General features: G+C 42.6%; 31 non-coding genes across 31 annotated transcripts; all 31 read right to left on the bottom strand.

Moving 5' to 3' along the window:
* Nucleotides 1-231: 231 nt before the first annotated feature.
* Nucleotides 232-350, bottom strand: LOC140031776 (5S ribosomal RNA). Its single transcript, XR_011835701.1, has one exon. It is a non-coding gene; the product is annotated as a 5S ribosomal RNA (ribosomal RNA).
* A 413-nt stretch (nt 351-763) lies between these two features.
* Nucleotides 764-882, bottom strand: LOC140022531 (5S ribosomal RNA). Its single transcript, XR_011826513.1, has one exon. It is a non-coding gene; the product is annotated as a 5S ribosomal RNA (ribosomal RNA).
* A 412-nt stretch (nt 883-1,294) lies between these two features.
* On the bottom strand, nt 1,295-1,413 carry LOC140031775 (5S ribosomal RNA). Its single transcript, XR_011835700.1, has one exon. It is a non-coding gene; the product is annotated as a 5S ribosomal RNA (ribosomal RNA).
* A 416-nt stretch (nt 1,414-1,829) lies between these two features.
* On the bottom strand, nt 1,830-1,948 carry LOC140024539 (5S ribosomal RNA). Its single transcript, XR_011828513.1, has one exon. It is a non-coding gene; the product is annotated as a 5S ribosomal RNA (ribosomal RNA).
* Nucleotides 1,949-2,365: 417 nt separating this feature from the next.
* On the bottom strand, nt 2,366-2,484 carry LOC140022530 (5S ribosomal RNA). The gene has a single exon (XR_011826512.1). It is a non-coding gene; the product is annotated as a 5S ribosomal RNA (ribosomal RNA).
* Nucleotides 2,485-2,900: 416 nt separating this feature from the next.
* On the bottom strand, nt 2,901-3,019 carry LOC140031774 (5S ribosomal RNA). Its single transcript, XR_011835699.1, has one exon. It is a non-coding gene; the product is annotated as a 5S ribosomal RNA (ribosomal RNA).
* A 416-nt stretch (nt 3,020-3,435) lies between these two features.
* Nucleotides 3,436-3,554, bottom strand: LOC140023606 (5S ribosomal RNA). Its single transcript, XR_011827575.1, has one exon. It is a non-coding gene; the product is annotated as a 5S ribosomal RNA (ribosomal RNA).
* A 413-nt stretch (nt 3,555-3,967) lies between these two features.
* On the bottom strand, nt 3,968-4,086 carry LOC140031772 (5S ribosomal RNA). Its single transcript, XR_011835697.1, has one exon. It is a non-coding gene; the product is annotated as a 5S ribosomal RNA (ribosomal RNA).
* A 416-nt stretch (nt 4,087-4,502) lies between these two features.
* LOC140024538 (5S ribosomal RNA) lies at nt 4,503-4,621 on the bottom strand. Its single transcript, XR_011828512.1, has one exon. It is a non-coding gene; the product is annotated as a 5S ribosomal RNA (ribosomal RNA).
* A 416-nt stretch (nt 4,622-5,037) lies between these two features.
* LOC140031654 (5S ribosomal RNA) lies at nt 5,038-5,156 on the bottom strand. Its single transcript, XR_011835577.1, has one exon. It is a non-coding gene; the product is annotated as a 5S ribosomal RNA (ribosomal RNA).
* Nucleotides 5,157-5,572: 416 nt separating this feature from the next.
* Nucleotides 5,573-5,691, bottom strand: LOC140023414 (5S ribosomal RNA). The gene has a single exon (XR_011827383.1). It is a non-coding gene; the product is annotated as a 5S ribosomal RNA (ribosomal RNA).
* Nucleotides 5,692-6,108: 417 nt separating this feature from the next.
* On the bottom strand, nt 6,109-6,227 carry LOC140023413 (5S ribosomal RNA). Its single transcript, XR_011827382.1, has one exon. It is a non-coding gene; the product is annotated as a 5S ribosomal RNA (ribosomal RNA).
* A 414-nt stretch (nt 6,228-6,641) lies between these two features.
* LOC140024788 (5S ribosomal RNA) lies at nt 6,642-6,760 on the bottom strand. Its single transcript, XR_011828764.1, has one exon. It is a non-coding gene; the product is annotated as a 5S ribosomal RNA (ribosomal RNA).
* A 412-nt stretch (nt 6,761-7,172) lies between these two features.
* LOC140031771 (5S ribosomal RNA) lies at nt 7,173-7,291 on the bottom strand. Its single transcript, XR_011835696.1, has one exon. It is a non-coding gene; the product is annotated as a 5S ribosomal RNA (ribosomal RNA).
* A 413-nt stretch (nt 7,292-7,704) lies between these two features.
* Nucleotides 7,705-7,823, bottom strand: LOC140022529 (5S ribosomal RNA). Its single transcript, XR_011826511.1, has one exon. It is a non-coding gene; the product is annotated as a 5S ribosomal RNA (ribosomal RNA).
* Nucleotides 7,824-8,235: 412 nt separating this feature from the next.
* Nucleotides 8,236-8,354, bottom strand: LOC140031770 (5S ribosomal RNA). The gene has a single exon (XR_011835695.1). It is a non-coding gene; the product is annotated as a 5S ribosomal RNA (ribosomal RNA).
* A 416-nt stretch (nt 8,355-8,770) lies between these two features.
* LOC140024536 (5S ribosomal RNA) lies at nt 8,771-8,889 on the bottom strand. The gene has a single exon (XR_011828510.1). It is a non-coding gene; the product is annotated as a 5S ribosomal RNA (ribosomal RNA).
* Nucleotides 8,890-9,306: 417 nt separating this feature from the next.
* LOC140022528 (5S ribosomal RNA) lies at nt 9,307-9,425 on the bottom strand. Its single transcript, XR_011826510.1, has one exon. It is a non-coding gene; the product is annotated as a 5S ribosomal RNA (ribosomal RNA).
* A 416-nt stretch (nt 9,426-9,841) lies between these two features.
* Nucleotides 9,842-9,960, bottom strand: LOC140031769 (5S ribosomal RNA). The gene has a single exon (XR_011835694.1). It is a non-coding gene; the product is annotated as a 5S ribosomal RNA (ribosomal RNA).
* Nucleotides 9,961-10,376: 416 nt separating this feature from the next.
* On the bottom strand, nt 10,377-10,495 carry LOC140022527 (5S ribosomal RNA). Its single transcript, XR_011826509.1, has one exon. It is a non-coding gene; the product is annotated as a 5S ribosomal RNA (ribosomal RNA).
* Nucleotides 10,496-10,908: 413 nt separating this feature from the next.
* LOC140031768 (5S ribosomal RNA) lies at nt 10,909-11,027 on the bottom strand. Its single transcript, XR_011835693.1, has one exon. It is a non-coding gene; the product is annotated as a 5S ribosomal RNA (ribosomal RNA).
* A 416-nt stretch (nt 11,028-11,443) lies between these two features.
* LOC140024829 (5S ribosomal RNA) lies at nt 11,444-11,562 on the bottom strand. The gene has a single exon (XR_011828805.1). It is a non-coding gene; the product is annotated as a 5S ribosomal RNA (ribosomal RNA).
* Nucleotides 11,563-11,979: 417 nt separating this feature from the next.
* LOC140022525 (5S ribosomal RNA) lies at nt 11,980-12,098 on the bottom strand. Its single transcript, XR_011826507.1, has one exon. It is a non-coding gene; the product is annotated as a 5S ribosomal RNA (ribosomal RNA).
* Nucleotides 12,099-12,514: 416 nt separating this feature from the next.
* LOC140031767 (5S ribosomal RNA) lies at nt 12,515-12,633 on the bottom strand. Its single transcript, XR_011835692.1, has one exon. It is a non-coding gene; the product is annotated as a 5S ribosomal RNA (ribosomal RNA).
* Nucleotides 12,634-13,049: 416 nt separating this feature from the next.
* LOC140024535 (5S ribosomal RNA) lies at nt 13,050-13,168 on the bottom strand. Its single transcript, XR_011828509.1, has one exon. It is a non-coding gene; the product is annotated as a 5S ribosomal RNA (ribosomal RNA).
* A 417-nt stretch (nt 13,169-13,585) lies between these two features.
* LOC140022524 (5S ribosomal RNA) lies at nt 13,586-13,704 on the bottom strand. The gene has a single exon (XR_011826506.1). It is a non-coding gene; the product is annotated as a 5S ribosomal RNA (ribosomal RNA).
* A 417-nt stretch (nt 13,705-14,121) lies between these two features.
* Nucleotides 14,122-14,240, bottom strand: LOC140022523 (5S ribosomal RNA). The gene has a single exon (XR_011826505.1). It is a non-coding gene; the product is annotated as a 5S ribosomal RNA (ribosomal RNA).
* A 416-nt stretch (nt 14,241-14,656) lies between these two features.
* On the bottom strand, nt 14,657-14,775 carry LOC140032151 (5S ribosomal RNA). Its single transcript, XR_011836076.1, has one exon. It is a non-coding gene; the product is annotated as a 5S ribosomal RNA (ribosomal RNA).
* Nucleotides 14,776-15,191: 416 nt separating this feature from the next.
* Nucleotides 15,192-15,310, bottom strand: LOC140022522 (5S ribosomal RNA). The gene has a single exon (XR_011826504.1). It is a non-coding gene; the product is annotated as a 5S ribosomal RNA (ribosomal RNA).
* Nucleotides 15,311-15,726: 416 nt separating this feature from the next.
* On the bottom strand, nt 15,727-15,845 carry LOC140032150 (5S ribosomal RNA). Its single transcript, XR_011836075.1, has one exon. It is a non-coding gene; the product is annotated as a 5S ribosomal RNA (ribosomal RNA).
* A 416-nt stretch (nt 15,846-16,261) lies between these two features.
* Nucleotides 16,262-16,380, bottom strand: LOC140022521 (5S ribosomal RNA). The gene has a single exon (XR_011826503.1). It is a non-coding gene; the product is annotated as a 5S ribosomal RNA (ribosomal RNA).
* Nucleotides 16,381-16,436: the final 56 nt, after the last annotated feature.

Here is a 16,436-nt window from a genome sequence, read left to right as displayed (position 1 = left end):
TATAAATTATCATGAAATCAATCCTTCACGCTTGCGCTGATACATTTGCGCCGACAAATTTGAGCGACGATTCGGGCTTTGATCGAGCCGTACCGTTCCTGATTTGTCTCGCTTCAGATCCGCCTTCATGCTTCGAGAAGAAGCAAAATATAAAGCAATCGTTCCGAAGGACCTAAATTACTACAGGATAAAGAACGAATAGAAAATTTGAATTTCGAAACAAAAAAGAGAGGGGTGCAACAAGAGGACTTCCCAGGGGGTCACCCATCCTAGTACTACTCTCGCCCAAGCATGCTTAACTTCGGAGTTCTGATGGGATCCGGTGCATTAGTGCTGGTATGATCGCACCCACAACGTTCCTTTCGCTTTATTCTTTTAAACTACCCCGTCCAGCGAAGCAGTGTGGCTTTTCTAGACCGGAATTCATTTTAAGCGTCAATTGAAGCATTTTCCTCTTATCCATTTATTTATTTACTTTATATTTTTTTGTTATTGATTTACACCCTATTTTTTTCCATCATCCCGCAACTCTAAATTATCATGAAATCAATCCTTCACGCTTGCGGTGATACATTTGCGCCGACAAATTTGAGCGACGATCCGGGCTTTGATCGAGCCGTACCGTTCCTGATTTGTCTCGCGCCTTCAGATCCTCCTTCACGCTTCGACAAGAAGCAAAATATTAAGCAATCGTTCCGACGGAGCTAAATTACTACAGGATAAAGAACGAATAGGAAATTTGGATTTCGAAACAAAAAAGAGAGGGGTGCAACACGAGGACTTCCCAGGGGGTCACCAATCCAAGTACTACTCTCGCCCAAACACGCTTAATTTCGAAGTTCTGATGGGATCCGGTGCATTAGTGCTGGTATGATCGCACCCGCCATATTCCTTTCGCTTTATTCTTTTAAACTACCCCGTCCTGCGAAGCAGTGTGGCTTTTCTAGACCGAAATTCATTTTAAGCGTCAATTCAAGCATTTTCCTATTATCCTTTTATTTATTTGCTTTCATAATTTTTTTTATATTGATTTGCCCCCTGTTTTTTTCCATCATCCCGCAACTCTAAATTATCATGAAATCAATCCTTCACGCTTGCGCTGATACATTTGCGCCGACAAATTTGAGCGACGATTCGGGCTTTGATCGAGCCGTACCGTTCCTGATTTGTCTCGCTTCAGATCCACCTTCATGCTTCGAGAAGAAGCAAAATATAAAGCAATCGTTCCGAAGGACCTAAATTACTACAGGATAAAGAACGAATAGAAAATTTGAATTTCGAAACAAAAAAGAGAGGGGTGCAACAAGAGGACTTCCCAGGGGGTCACCCATCCTAGTACTACTCTCGCCCAAGCATGCTTAACTTCGGAGTTCTGATGGGATCCGGTGCATTAGTGCTGGTATGATCGCACCCGCCATGTTCCTTTCGATTTATTCTTTTAAACTACCCCGTCCTGCGAAGCAGTGTGGCTTTTCTAGACCGAAATTCATTTTAAGCGTCAATTCAAGCATTTTCCTATTATCCTTTTATTTATTTGCTTTCATATTTTTTTTTGTTATTGATTTGCCCCCTGTTTTTTTCCATCATCCCGCAACTCTAAATTATCATGAAATCAATCCTTCACGCTTGCGCTGATACATTTGCGCCGACAAATTTGAGCGACGATCCGGGCTTTGATCGAGCCGTACCGTTCCTGATTTGTCTCGCGCCTTCAGATCCTCCTTCACGCTTCGACAAGAAGCAAAATATTAAGCAATCGTTCCGACGGAGCTAAATTACTACAGGATAAAGAACGAATAGGAAATTTGGATTTCGAAACAAAAAAGAGAGGGGTGCAACACGAGGACTTCCCAGGGGGTCACCAATCCAAGTACTACTCTCGCCCAAACACGCTTAATTTCGATGTTCTGATGGGATCCGGTGCATTAGTGCTGGTATGATCGCACCCGCCATATTCCTTTCGCTTTATTCTTTTAAACTACCCCGTCCTGCGAAGCAGTGTGGCTTTTCTAGACCGAAATTCATTTTAAGCGTCAATTCAAGCATTTTCCTATTATCCTTTTATTTATTTGCTTTCATATTTTTTTTTTGTTATTGATTTGCCCCCTGTTTTTTTCCATCATCCCGCAACTCTAAATTATCATGAAATCAATCCTTCACGCTTGCGCTGATACAGTTGCGCCGACAAATTTGAGCGACGATCCGGGCTTTGATCGAGCCGTACCGTTCCTGATTTGTCTCGCGCCTTCAGATCCGCCTTCATGCTTCGAGAAAAAGCAAAATATGAAGCAATCGTTCCGAAGGACCTAAATTACTACTGGATAAAGAACGAATAGGAAATTTGGATTTCGAAACAAAAAAGAGAGGGGTGCAACACGAGGACTTCCCAGGGGGTCACCAATCCAAGTACTACTCTCGCCCAAACACGCTTAATTTCGAAGTTCTGATGGGATCCGGTGCATTAGTGCTGGTATGATCGCACCCGCCATATTCCTTTCGCTTTATTCTTTTAAACTACCCCGTCCTGCGAAGCAGTGTGGCTTTTCTAGACCGAAATTCATTTTAAGCGTCAATTCAAGCATTTTCCTATTATCCTTTTATTTATTTGCTTTCATATTTTTTTTTGTTATTGATTTGCCCCCTATTTTTTTCCATCATCCCGCAACTCTAAATTATCATGAAATCAATCCTTCACGCTTGCGCTGATACATTTGCGCCGACAAATTTGAGCGACGATCCGGGCTTTGATCGAGCCGTACCGTTCCTGATTTGTCTCGCGCCTTCAGATCCTCCTTCACGCTTCGACAAGAAGCAAAATATTAAGCAATCGTTCCGACGGAGCTAAATTACTACAGGATAAAGAACGAATAGGAAATTTGGATTTCGAAACAAAAAAGAGAGGGGTGCAACAAGAGGACTTCCCAGGGGGTCACCCATCCTAGTACTACTCTCGCCCAAGCATGCTTAACTTCGGAGTTCTGATGGGATCCGGTGCATTAGTGCTGGTATGATCGCACCCGCCATGTTCCTTTCGCTTTATTCTTTTAAACTACCCCGTCCTGCGAAGCAGTGTGGCTTTTCTAGACCGAAATTCATTTTAAGCGTCAATTCAAGCATTTTCCTATTATCCTTTTATTTATTTGCTTTCATATTTTTTTTTGTTATTGATTTGCCCCCTATTTTTTTCCATCATCCCGCAACTCTAAATTATCATGAAATCAATCCTTCACGCTTGCGCTGATACATTTGCGCCGACAAATTTGAGCGACGATCCGGGCTTTGATCGAACCGTACCGTTCCTGATTTGTCTCGCGCCTTCAGATCCTCCTTCACGCTTCGACAAGAAGCAAAATATTAAGCAATCGTTCCGACGGAGCTAAATTACTACTGGATAAAGAACGAATAGTATATTTGGATTTCGAAACAAAAAAGAGAGGGGTGCAACACGAGGACTTCCCAGAGGGTCACCAATCCAAGTACTACTCTCGCCCAAACACGCTTAATTTCGAAGTTCTGATGGGATCCGGTGCATTAGTGCTGGTATGATCGCACCCGCCATGTTCCTTTCGCTTTATTCTTTTAAACCATCCCGTCCTGCGAAGCAGTGTGGCTTTTCTAGACCGAAATTCATTTTAAGCGTCAATTCAAGCATTTTTCTCTTACCCTTTTGTTTATTTGCTTTCATATTTTTTTTTGTTATTGATTTGCCCCCTGTTTTTTTCCATCATCCCGCAACTCTAAATTATCATGAAATCAATCCTTCATGCTTGCGCTGATACATTTGCGCCGACAAATTTGAGCGACGATCCGGGCTTTGATCGAACCGTACCGTTCCTGATTTGTCTCGCTTCAGATCCACCTTCATGCTTCGAGAAGAAGCAAAATATAAAGCAATCGTTCCGAAGGACCTAAATTACTACAGGATAAAGAACGAATAGAAAATTTGAATTTCGAAACAAAAAAGAGAGGGGTGCAACAAGAGGACTTCCCAGGGGGTCACCCATCCTAGTACTACTCTCGCCCAAGCATGCTTAACTTCGGAGTTCTGATGGGATCCGGTGCATTAGTGCTGGTATGATCGCACCCGCCATGTTCCTTTCGCTTTATTCTTTTAAACCATCCCGTCCTGCGAAGCAGTGTGGCTTTTCTAGACCGAAATTCATTTTAAGCGTCAATTCAAGCATTTTTCTCTTACCCTTTTGTTTATTTGCTTTCATATTTTTTTTTGTTATTGATTTGCCCCCTGTTTTTTTCCATCATCCCGCAACTCTAAATTATCATGAAATCAATCCTTCACGCTTGCGCTGATACATTTGCGCCGACAAATTTGAGCGACGATCCGGGCTTTGATCGAGCCGTACCGTTCCTGATTTGTCTCGCGCCTTCAGATCCTCCTTCACGCTTCGACAAGAAGCAAAATATTAAGCAATCGTTCCGACGGAGCTAAATTACTACAGGATAAAGAACGAATAGGAAATTTGGATTTCGAAACAAAAAAGAGAGGGGTGCAACACGAGGACTTCCCAGGGGGTCACCAATCCAAGTACTACTCTCGCCCAAACACGCTTAATTTCGATGTTCTGATGGGATCCGGTGCATTAGTGCTGGTATGATCGCACCCGCCATATTCCTTTCGCTTTATTCTTTTAAACTACCCCGTCCTGCGAAGCAGTGTGGCTTTTCTAGACCGAAATTCATTTTAAGCGTCAATTCAAGCATTTTCCTATTATCCTTTTATTTATTTGCTTTCATAATTTTTTTTGTTATTGATTTGCCCCCTGTTTTTTTCCATCATCCCGCAACTCTACATTATCATGAAATCAATCCTTCACGCTTGCGCTGATACATTTGCGCCGACAAATTTGATCGACGATCCGGGATTTGATCGAGCCGTACCGTTCCTGATTTGTCTCGCGCCTTCAGATCCTCCTTCACGCTTCGACAAGAAGCAAAATATTAAGCAATCGTTCCGACGGAGCTAAATTACTACAGGATAAAGAACGAATAGAAAATTTGAATTTCGAAACAAAAAAGAGAGGGGTGCAACACGAGGACTTCCCAGGGGGTCACCCATCCTAGCACTACTCTCGCCCAAGCATGCTTAACTTCGGAGTTCTGATGGGATCCGGTGCATTAGTGCTGGTATGATCGCACCCGCCATATTTCTTTCGCTTTATTCTTTTAAACTACCCCGTCCTGCGAAGCAGTGTGGCTTTTCTAGACCGAAATTCATTTTAAGCGTCAATTCAAGCATTTTCCTATTATCCTTTTATTTATTTGCTTTCATAATTTTTTTTGTTATTGATTTGTCCCCTGTTTTTTTCCATCATCCCGCAACTCTACATTATCATGAAATCAATCCTTCACGCTTGCGCTGATACATTTGCGCCGACAAATTTGAGCGACGATCCGGGCTTTGATCGAGCCGTACCGTTCCTGATTTGTCTCGCGCCTTCAGATCCTCCTTCACGCTTCGACAAGAAGCAAAATATTAAGCAATCGTTTCGACGGAGCTAAATTACTACAGGATAAAGAACGAATAGGAAATTTGGATTTCGAAACAAAAAAGAGAGGGGTGCAACAAGAGGAATTCCCAGGGGGTCACCCATCCTAATACTGCTCACGCCCAAGCACGCTTAACTTCGGAGTTCTGATGGGATACGGTGCATTAGTGCTGGTATGATCGCACCCACAACGTTCCTTTCGCTTTATTCTTTTAAACTACCCCGTCCAGCGAAGCAATGTGGCTTTTCTAGACCGAAATTCATTTTAAGCGTCAATTCAAGCATTTTCCTATTATCCTTTTATTTATTTGCTTTCATATTTTTTTTTTGTTATTGATTTGCACCCTGTTTTTTTTCATCATCCCGCAACTCTAAATTATCATGAAATCAATCCTTCACGCTTGCGGTGATACATTTGCGCCGACAAATTTGAGCGACGATCCGGGCTTTGATCGAGCCGTACCGTTCCTGATTTGTCTCGCGCCTTCAGATCCTCCTTCACGCTTCGACAAGAAGCAAAATATTAAGCAATCGTTTCGACGGAGCTAAATTACTACAGGATAAAGAACGAATAGGAAATTTGGATTTCGAAACAAAAAAGAGAGGGGTGCAACAAGAGGAATTCCCAGGGGGTCACCCATCCTAATACTGCTCACGCCCAAGCACGCTTAACTTCGGAGTTCTGATGGGATACGGTGCATTAGTGCTGGTATGATCGCACCCACAACGTTCCTTTCGCTTTATTCTTTTAAACTACCCCGTCCAGCGAAGCAATGTGGCTTTTCTAGACCGAAATTCATTTTAAGCGTCAATTCAAGCATTTTCCTATTATCCTTTTATTTATTTGCTTTCATATTTTTTTTTTGTTATTGATTTGCACCCTGTTTTTTTTCATCATCCCGCAACTCTAAATTATCATGAAATCAATCCTTCACGCTTGCGGTGATACATTTGCGCCGACAAATTTGAGCGACGATCCGGGCTTTGATCGAGCCGTACCGTTCCTGATTTGTCTCGCGCCTTCAGATCCTCCTTCACCCTTCGACAAGAAGCAAAATATTAAGCAATCGTTCCGACGGAGCTAAATTACTACAGGATAAAGAACGAAGAAATTTGGATTTCGAAACAAAAAAGAGAGGGGTGCAACACGAGGACTTCCCAGGGGGTCACCAATCCAAGTACTACTCTCCCCCAAACACGCTTAATTTCGAAGTTCTGATGGGATCCGGTGCATTAGTGCTGGTATGATCGCACCCGCCATATTCCTTTCGCTTTATTCTTTTAAACTATCCCGTCCTGCGAAGCAGTGTGGCTTTTCTAGACCGAAATTCATTTTAAGCGTCAATTCAAGCATTTTCCTATTATCCTTTTATTTATTTGCTTTCATAATTTTTTTTATATTGATTTGCCCCCTGTTTTTTTCCATCATCCCGCAACTATAAATTATCATGAAATCAATCCTTCACGCTTGCGCTGATACATTTGCGCCGACAAATTTGAGCGACGATTCGGGCTTTGATCGAGCCGTACCGTTCCTGATTTGTCTCGCTTCAGATCCGCCTTCATGCTTCGAGAAGAAGCAAAATATAAAGCAATCGTTCCGAAGGACCTAAATTACTACAGGATAAAGAACGAATAGAAAATTTGAATTTCGAAACAAAAAAGAGAGGGGTGCAACAAGAGGACTTCCCAGGGGGTCACCCATCCTAGTACTACTCTCGCCCAAGCATGCTTAACTTCGGAGTTCTGATGGGATCCGGTGCATTAGTGCTGGTATGATCGCACCCACAACGTTCCTTTCGCTTTATTCTTTTAAACTACCCCGTCCAGCGAAGCAGTGTGGCTTTTCTAGACCGGAATTCATTTTAAGCGTCAATTGAAGCATTTTCCTCTTATCCATTTATTTATTTACTTTATATTTTTTTGTTATTGATTTACACCCTATTTTTTTCCATCATCCCGCAACTCTAAATTATCATGAAATCAATCCTTCACGCTTGCGGTGATACATTTGCGCCGACAAATTTGAGCGACGATCCGGGCTTTGATCGAGCCGTACCGTTCCTGATTTGTCTCGCGCCTTCAGATCCTCCTTCACGCTTCGACAAGAAGCAAAATATTAAGCAATCGTTCCGACGGAGCTAAATTACTACAGGATAAAGAACGAATAGGAAATTTGGATTTCGAAACAAAAAAGAGAGGGGTGCAACACGAGGACTTCCCAGGGGGTCACCAATCCAAGTACTACTCTCGCCCAAACACGCTTAATTTCGAAGTTCTGATGGGATCCGGTGCATTAGTGCTGGTATGATCGCACCCGCCATATTCCTTTCGCTTTATTCTTTTAAACTACCCCGTCCTGCGAAGCAGTGTGGCTTTTCTAGACCGAAATTCATTTTAAGCGTCAATTCAAGCATTTTCCTATTATCCTTTTATTTATTTGCTTTCATAATTTTTTTTATATTGATTTGCCCCCTGTTTTTTTCCATCATCCCGCAACTCTAAATTATCATGAAATCAATCCTTCACGCTTGCGCTGATACATTTGCGCCGACAAATTTGAGCGACGATTCGGGCTTTGATCGAGCCGTACCGTTCCTGATTTGTCTCGCTTCAGATCCACCTTCATGCTTCGAGAAGAAGCAAAATATAAAGCAATCGTTCCGAAGGACCTAAATTACTACAGGATAAAGAACGAATAGAAAATTTGAATTTCGAAACAAAAAAGAGAGGGGTGCAACAAGAGGACTTCCCAGGGGGTCACCCATCCTAGTACTACTCTCGCCCAAGCATGCTTAACTTCGGAGTTCTGATGGGATCCGGTGCATTAGTGCTGGTATGATCGCACCCGCCATGTTCCTTTCGATTTATTCTTTTAAACTACCCCGTCCTGCGAAGCAGTGTGGCTTTTCTAGACCGAAATTCATTTTAAGCGTCAATTCAAGCATTTTCCTATTATCCTTTTATTTATTTGCTTTCATATTTTTTTTTGTTATTGATTTGCCCCCTGTTTTTTTCCATCATCCCGCAACTCTAAATTATCATGAAATCAATCCTTCACGCTTGCGCTGATACATTTGCGCCGACAAATTTGAGCGACGATCCGGGCTTTGATCGAGCCGTACCGTTCCTGATTTGTCTCGCGCCTTCAGATCCTCCTTCACGCTTCGACAAGAAGCAAAATATTAAGCAATCGTTCCGACGGAGCTAAATTACTACAGGATAAAGAACGAATAGGAAATTTGGATTTCGAAACAAAAAAGAGAGGGGTGCAACACGAGGACTTCCCAGGGGGTCACCAATCCAAGTACTACTCTCGCCCAAACACGCTTAATTTCGATGTTCTGATGGGATCCGGTGCATTAGTGCTGGTATGATCGCACCCGCCATATTCCTTTCGCTTTATTCTTTTAAACTACCCCGTCCTGCGAAGCAGTGTGGCTTTTCTAGACCGAAATTCATTTTAAGCGTCAATTCAAGCATTTTCCTATTATCCTTTTATTTATTTGCTTTCATATTTTTTTTTTGTTATTGATTTGCCCCCTGTTTTTTTCCATCATCCCGCAACTCTAAATTATCATGAAATCAATCCTTCACGCTTGCGCTGATACAGTTGCGCCGACAAATTTGAGCGACGATCCGGGCTTTGATCGAGCCGTACCGTTCCTGATTTGTCTCGCGCCTTCAGATCCGCCTTCATGCTTCGAGAAAAAGCAAAATATGAAGCAATCGTTCCGAAGGACCTAAATTACTACTGGATAAAGAACGAATAGGAAATTTGGATTTCGAAACAAAAAAGAGAGGGGTGCAACACGAGGACTTCCCAGGGGGTCACCAATCCAAGTACTACTCTCGCCCAAACACGCTTAATTTCGAAGTTCTGATGGGATCCGGTGCATTAGTGCTGGTATGATCGCACCCGCCATATTCCTTTCGCTTTATTCTTTTAAACTACCCCGTCCTGCGAAGCAGTGTGGCTTTTCTAGACCGAAATTCATTTTAAGCGTCAATTCAAGCATTTTCCTATTATCCTTTTATTTATTTGCTTTCATATTTTTTTTTGTTATTGATTTGCCCCCTATTTTTTTCCATCATCCCGCAACTCTAAATTATCATGAAATCAATCCTTCACGCTTGCGCTGATACATTTGCGCCGACAAATTTGAGCGACGATCCGGGCTTTGATCGAGCCGTACCGTTCCTGATTTGTCTCGCGCCTTCAGATCCTCCTTCACGCTTCGACAAGAAGCAAAATATTAAGCAATCGTTCCGACGGAGCTAAATTACTACAGGATAAAGAACGAATAGGAAATTTGGATTTCGAAACAAAAAAGAGAGGGGTGCAACAAGAGGACTTCCCAGGGGGTCACCCATCCTAGTACTACTCTCGCCCAAGCATGCTTAACTTCGGAGTTCTGATGGGATCCGGTGCATTAGTGCTGGTATGATCGCACCCGCCATGTTCCTTTCGCTTTATTCTTTTAAACTACCCCGTCCTGCGAAGCAGTGTGGCTTTTCTAGACCGAAATTCATTTTAAGCGTCAATTCAAGCATTTTCCTATTATCCTTTTATTTATTTGCTTTCATATTTTTTTTTGTTATTGATTTGCCCCCTATTTTTTTCCATCATCCCGCAACTCTAAATTATCATGAAATCAATCCTTCACGCTTGCGCTGATACATTTGCGCCGACAAATTTGAGCGACGATCCGGGCTTTGATCGAACCGTACCGTTCCTGATTTGTCTCGCGCCTTCAGATCCTCCTTCACGCTTCGACAAGAAGCAAAATATTAAGCAATCGTTCCGACGGAGCTAAATTACTACTGGATAAAGAACGAATAGTATATTTGGATTTCGAAACAAAAAAGAGAGGGGTGCAACACGAGGACTTCCCAGGGGGTCACCAATCCAAGTACTACTCTCGCCCAAACACGCTTAATTTCGAAGTTCTGATGGGATCCGGTGCATTAGTGCTGGTATGATCGCACCCGCCATGTTCCTTTCGCTTTATTCTTTTAAACCATCCCGTCCTGCGAAGCAGTGTGGCTTTTCTAGACCGAAATTCATTTTAAGCGTCAATTCAAGCATTTTTCTCTTACCCTTTTGTTTATTTGCTTTCATATTTTTTTTTGTTATTGATTTGCCCCCTGTTTTTTTCCATCATCCCGCAACTCTAAATTATCATGAAATCAATCCTTCATGCTTGCGCTGATACATTTGCGCCGACAAATTTGAGCGACGATCCGGGCTTTGATCGAACCGTACCGTTCCTGATTTGTCTCGCTTCAGATCCACCTTCATGCTTCGAGAAGAAGCAAAATATAAAGCAATCGTTCCGAAGGACCTAAATTACTACAGGATAAAGAACGAATAGAAAATTTGAATTTCGAAACAAAAAAGAGAGGGGTGCAACAAGAGGACTTCCCAGGGGGTCACCCATCCTAGTACTACTCTCGCCCAAGCATGCTTAACTTCGGAGTTCTGATGGGATCCGGTGCATTAGTGCTGGTATGATCGCACCCGCCATGTTCCTTTCGCTTTATTCTTTTAAACCATCCCGTCCTGCGAAGCAGTGTGGCTTTTCTAGACCGAAATTCATTTTAAGCGTCAATTCAAGCATTTTTCTCTTACCCTTTTGTTTATTTGCTTTCATATTTTTTTTTGTTATTGATTTGCCCCCTGTTTTTTTCCATCATCCCGCAACTCTAAATTATCATGAAATCAATCCTTCACGCTTGCGCTGATACATTTGCGCCGACAAATTTGAGCGACGATCCGGGCTTTGATCGAGCCGTACCGTTCCTGATTTGTCTCGCGCCTTCAGATCCTCCTTCACGCTTCGACAAGAAGCAAAATATTAAGCAATCGTTCCGACGGAGCTAAATTACTACAGGATAAAGAACGAATAGGAAATTTGGATTTCGAAACAAAAAAGAGATGGGTGCAACACGAGGACTTCCCAGGGGGTCACCAATCCAAGTACTACTCTCGCCCAAACACGCTTAATTTCGATGTTCTGATGGGATCCGGTGCATTAGTGCTGGTATGATCGCACCCGCCATATTCCTTTCGCTTTATTCTTTTAAACTACCCCGTCCTGCGAAGCAGTGTGGCTTTTCTAGACCGAAATTCATTTTAAGCGTCAATTCAAGCATTTTCCTATTATCCTTTTATTTATTTGCTTTCATATTTTTTTTTTGTTATTGATTTGCCCCCTGTTTTTTTCCATCATCCCGCAACTCTAAATTATCATGAAATCAATCCTTCACGCTTGCGCTGATACAGTTGCGCCGACAAATTTGAGCGACGATCCGGGCTTTGATCGAGCCGTACCGTTCCTGATTTGTCTCGCGCCTTCAGATCCGCCTTCATGCTTCGAGAAAAAGCAAAATATGAAGCAATCGTTCCGAAGGACCTAAATTACTACTGGATAAAGAACGAATAGGAAATTTGGATTTCGAAACAAAAAAGAGAGGGGTGCAACACGAGGACTTCCCAGGGGGTCACCAATCCAAGTACTACTCTCGCCCAAACACGCTTAATTTCGAAGTTCTGATGGGATCCGGTGCATTAGTGCTGGTATGATCGCACCCGCCATATTCCTTTCGCTTTATTCTTTTAAACTACCCCGTCCTGCGAAGCAGTGTGGCTTTTCTAGACCGAAATTCATTTTAAGCGTCAATTCAAGCATTTTCCTATTATCCTTTTATTTATTTGCTTTCATATTTTTTTTTGTTATTGATTTGCCCCCTATTTTTTTCCATCATCCCGCAACTCTAAATTATCATGAAATCAATCCTTCATGCTTGCGCTGATACATTTGCGCCGACAAATTTGAGCGACGATCCGGGCTTTGATCGAGCCGTACCGTTCCTGATTTGTCTCGCGCCTTCAGATCCTCCTTCACGCTTCGACAAGAAGCAAAATATTAAGCAATCGTTCCGACGGAGCTAAATTACTACAGGATAAAGAACGAATAGGAAATTTGGATTTCGAAACAAAAAAGAGAGGGGTGCAACAAGAGGACTTCCCAGGGGGTCACCCATCCTAGTACTACTCTCGCCCAAGCATGCTTAACTTCGGAGTTCTGATGGGATCCGGTGCATTAGTGCTGGTATGATCGCACCCGCCATGTTCCTTTCGCTTTATTGTTTTAAACTACCCCGTCCTGCGAAGCAGTGTGGCTTTTCTAGACTGAAATTCATTTTAAGCGTCAATTCAAGCATTTTCCTATTATCCTTTTATTTATTTGCTTTCGTAATTTTTTTTGTTATTGATTTGCCCCCTGTTTTTTTCCATCATCCAGCAACTCTACATTATCATGAAATCAATCCTTCACGCTTGCGCTGATACATTTGCGCCGATAAATTTGATCGACGATCCGGGCTTTGATCGAGCCGTACCGTTCCTGATTTGTCTCGCGCCTTCAGATCCTCCTTCACGCTTCGACAAGAAGCAAAATATTAAGCAATCGTTCCGACGGAGCTAAATTACTACTGGATAAAGAACGAATAGGAAATTTGGATTTCGAAACAAAAAAGAGAGGGGTGCAACACGAGGACTTCCCAGGGGGTCACCAATCCAAGTACTACTCTCGCCCAAACACGCTTAATTTCGATGTTCTGATGGGATCCGGTGCATTAGTGCTGGTATGATCGCACCCGCCATATTCCTTTTGCTTTATTCTTTTAAACTACCCCGTCCTGCGAAGCAGTGTGGCTTTTCTAGACCGAAATTCATTTTAAGCGTCAATTCAAGCATTTTCCTATTATCCTTTTATTTATTTGCTTTCATATTTTTTTTTTGTTATTGATTTGCCCCCTGTTTTTTTCCATCATCCCGCAACTCTAAATTATCATGAAATCAATCCTTCACGCTTGCGCTGATACATTTGCGCCGACAAATTTGAGCGACGATCCGGGCTTTGATCGAGCCATACCGTTCCTGATTTGTCTCGCGCCTTCAGATCCTCCTTCACGCTTCGACAAGAAGCAAAATATTAAGCAATCGTTCCGACAGAGCTAAATTACTACAGGATAAAGAACGAATAGGAAATTTGGATTTCGAAACAAAAAAGAGAGGGGTGCAACACGAGGACTTCCCAGGGGGTCACCAATCCAAGTACTACTCTCGCCCAAACACGCTTAATTTCGAAGTTCTGATGGGATCCGGTGCATTAGTGCTGGTATGATCGCACCCGCCATATTCCTTTCGCTTTATTCTTTTAAACTACCCCGTCCTGCGAAGCAGTGTGGCTTTTCTAGACCGAAATTCATTTTAAGCGTCAATTCAAGCATTTTCCTATTATCCTTTTATTTATTTGCTTTCATATTTTTTTTTTGTTATTGATTTGCCCCCTGTTTTTTTCCATCATCCCGCAACTCTACATTATCATGAAATCAATCCTTCACGCTTACGCTGATACATTTGCGCCGACAAATTTGAGCGACGATCCGGGCTTTGATCGAGCCGTACCGTTCCTGATTTGTCTCGCGCCTTCAGATCCTCCTTCACGCTTCGACAAGAAGCAAAATATTAAGCAATCGTTCCGACAGAGCTAAATTACTACAGGATAAAGAACGAATAGGAAATTTGGATTTCGAAACAAAAAAGAGAGGGGTGCAACACGAGGACTTCCCAGGGGGTCACCAATCCAAGTACTACTCTCGCCCAAACACGCTTAATTTCGAAGTTCTGATGGGATCCGGTGCATTAGTGCTGGTATGATCGCACCCGCCATATTTCTTTCGCTTTATTCTTTTAAACTACCCCGTCCTGCGAAGCAGTGTGGCTTTTCTAGACCGAAATTCATTTTAAGCGTCAATTCAAGCATTTTCCTATTATCCTTTTATTTATTTGCTTTCATATTTTTTTTTGTTATTGATTTGCCCCCTGTTTTTTTCCATCATCCCGCAACTCTAAATTATCATGAAATCAATCATTCACGCTTGCGCTGATACATTTGCGCCGACAAATTTGAGCGACGATCCGGGCTTTGATCGAGCCGTACCGTTCCTGATTTGTCTCGTGCCTTCAGATCCTCCTTCACGCTTCGACAAGAAGCAAAATATTAAGCAATCGTTCCGACGGAGCTAAATTACTACAGGATAAAGAACGAATAGGAAATTTGGATTTCGAAACAAAAAAGAGAGGGGTGCAACACGAGGACTTCCCACGGGGTCACCCATCCTAGTACTACTCTCGCCCAAACACGCTTAATTTCGAAGTTCTGATGGGATCCGGTGCATTAGTGCTGGTATGATCGCACCCGCCATATTCCTTTCGCTTTATTCTTTTAAACTACCCCGTCCTGCGAAGCAGTGTGGCTTTTCTAGACCGAAATTCATTTTAAGCGTCAATTCAAGCATTTTCCTATTATCCTTTTATTTATTTGCTTTCGTAATTTTTTTTGTTATTGATTTGCCCCCTGTTTTTTTCCATCATCCAGCAACTCTACATTATCATGAAATCAATCCTTCACGCTTGCGCTGATACATTTGCGCCGACAAATTTGATCGACGATCCGGGCTTTGATCGAGCCGTACCGTTCCTGATTTGTCTCGCGCCTTCAGATCCTCCTTCACCCTTCGACAAGAAGCAAAATATTAAGCAATCGTTCCGACGGAGCTAAATTACTACAGGATAAAGAACGAATAGGAAATTTGGATTTCGAAACAAAAAAGAGAGGGGTGCAACACGAGGACTTCCCAGGGGGTCACCAATCCAAGTACTACTCTCGCCCAAACACGCTTAATTTCGAAGTTCTGATGGGATCCGGTGCATTAGTGCTGGTATGATCGCACCCGCCATATTCCTTTCGCTTTATTCTTTTAAACTACCCCGTCCTGCGAAGCAGTGTGGCTTTTCTAGACCGAAATTCATTTTAAGCGTCAATTCAAGCATTTTTCTCTTACCCTTTTGTTTATTTGCTTTCATAATTTTTTTTGTTATTGATTTGCCCCCTGTTTTTTTCCATCATCCCGCAACTCTACATTATCATGAAATCAATCCTTCACGCTTGCGCTGATACATTTGCGCCGACAAATTTGAGCGACGATCCGGGCTTTGATCGAGCCGTACCGTTCCTGATTTGTCTCGCGCCTTCAGATCCTCCTTCACGCTTCGACAAGAAGCAAAATATTAAGCAATCGTTCCGACGGAGCTAAATTACTACAGGATAAAGAACGAATAGGAAATTTGGATTTCGAAACAAAAAAGAGAGGGGTGCAACACGAGGACTTCCCACGGGGTCACCCATCCTAGTACTACTCTCGCCCAAACACGCTTAATTTCGAAGTTCTGATGGGATCCGGTGCATTAGTGCTGGTATGATCGCACCCGCCATATTCCTTTCGCTTTATTCTTTTAAACTACCCCGTCCTGCGAAGCAGTGTGGCTTTTCTAGACCAAAATTGATTTTAAGCGTCAATTCAAGCATTTTTCTCTTACCCTTTTGTTTATTTGCTTTCATATTTTTTTTTGTTATTGATTTGCCCCCTATTTTTTTCCATCATCCCGCAACTCTAAATTATCATGAAATCAATCCTTCACGCTTACGCTGATACATTTGCGCCGACAAATTTGAGCGACGATCCGGGCTTTGATCGAACCGTACCGTTCCTGATTTGTCTCGCGCCTTCAGATCCTCCTTCACACTTCGACAAGAAGCAAAATATTAAGCAATCGTTCCGACGGAGCTAAATTACTACTGGATAAAGAACGAATAGGAAATTTGGATTTCGAAACAAAAAAGGGAGGGGTGCAACACGAGGACTTCCCAGGGGGTCACCAATCCAAGTACTACTCTCGCCCAAACACGCTTAATTTCGAAGTTCTGATGGGATCCGGTGCATTAGTGCTGGTATGATCGCACCCGCCATATTCCTTTCGCTTTATTCTTTTAAACTACCCCGTCCTGCGAAGCAGTGTGG

The sequence above is a fragment of the Coffea arabica genome, chromosome 11e (genome assembly GCF_036785885.1).
Source record: "Coffea arabica cultivar ET-39 chromosome 11e, Coffea Arabica ET-39 HiFi, whole genome shotgun sequence".
NCBI lineage: Eukaryota > Viridiplantae > Streptophyta > Magnoliopsida > Gentianales > Rubiaceae > Coffea > Coffea arabica.
The sequence above is the reverse complement of the archived record's forward strand: the minus strand, read 5'-3'. Positions and strand labels throughout refer to the sequence as shown.